Here is a 1290-nt window from a genome sequence, read left to right as displayed (position 1 = left end):
TAATTCCTAATTTTTTCGATCCTTTGTGTGAGTTTACTTGCATAAAGTTCATTTATTGCAATTTAGTATCCAGTAATTAGGTTTTAGTATCTGTTTTAGTTAAGTTAAAACTAAATTTTTTTTTTTAAAATATCACTGATACTCGCCGAGTGCACTCGCACCTACTCGGCGAGTATCAGTTTAACCAGCAATTTTTTTTCTTTTCTTTTACAATCTTTTTGTTCTTTTTTACGTTTTTTTTTTTATTTAATTTCAGGACTCTCATGACCAGAGGAGCAAACACACCACTGGTACCTCCGTTTGAAGATCCCGAATCCGAATTGAAAAGAAACAAAGGGAAGGACGTGGAGAGTTCAAGCACGCCAAAGAAATCACCATTGTCCAACTTGAAGACTGTTTTTGGGAAAAAGAAGAGCAGTAAATCAGGAGCTTCTAGCGCTTCCTTGACAATTGAGGAGCCAATCCAAGAAGATACTGGATACGAGACCGAGGAAGAAGAGGAGGCAACGTACGAACAAGAAACCGGATCGGAGGAAGAGTTAGCATTCACTATGGCTAACATTGATGAAATTCCCATGGGGGAATGGAAGAAGAGGATGCGCGACGACCATGGCCCGGGACTTGTGCAACCCGCAATTCCCGCAGCTGCTACCTTCGAACTAAAAGGTCATATCCTAGCTGCGCTTAAGGAAATACCTTTCTATGGGAAAGATCATGAAGATGCCTACAAACATTTGGATGAAGTAAATGATGTTGCTGACTATTTCAACATTCCAAATGTAACCCGCGAAACTCAACTACTTCGGATGCTTCCGGTAACCTTCAAGGGTGTTGCTAAAGACTGGCTCAAATCACTTCCTCCCGGGACAGTCACTACTTGGGCCAAAATGAAGGAAGAATTTATAGATCACTTTTGCCCACCATCAAAAATAGCCAAGCTCAAGAAGGCCATTGCAAATTTTGAACAACAAGCTGGAGAATCTTTATATGAAGCATGGGAGAGGTACAAAAGTTTACTACGAAATTGCCCACACCATGATCTAAACAGCCAGCAAGAAGTTTCCATCTTTTATGATGGAGTTAATGTCACAACCCGGCAGTTGCTAGACTCACAAGGCCCACTTACAAAGAAGCCACCCCCGGTGATTAAAGAATTAATTGAAGAATTCTCTAAACACTCTAGAGAATACCACAACCCAAGGAATGATGTCACGAGGGGAGCCGCATATGCTGCTACTGAAGATTTATCCGCGGTCATGGCCATGTTAAAAACCATGGATAGAAGAATGG

The 1290-nt window shown here is 41.2% G+C and overlaps 1 non-coding gene across 1 annotated transcript; it reads right to left on the bottom strand.

The window, feature by feature from the left end:
- Positions 1 to 935: 935 nt before the first annotated feature.
- LOC145103397 (small nucleolar RNA R71) lies at positions 936 to 1042 on the bottom strand. Its single transcript, XR_013706491.1, has one exon. It is a non-coding gene; the product is annotated as a small nucleolar RNA R71 (small nucleolar RNA).
- Positions 1043 to 1290: the final 248 nt, after the last annotated feature.

Source organism: Lactuca serriola, chromosome 4 (assembly GCF_051521515.1).
Source record: "Lactuca serriola cultivar US96UC23 chromosome 4, Lser_US96UC23_V15, whole genome shotgun sequence".
NCBI classification, from domain to species: Eukaryota; Viridiplantae; Streptophyta; class Magnoliopsida; order Asterales; family Asteraceae; genus Lactuca; species Lactuca serriola.
Note: the sequence above shows the minus strand (reverse complement) of the source record. Positions and strands in the feature narration are given on the sequence as shown.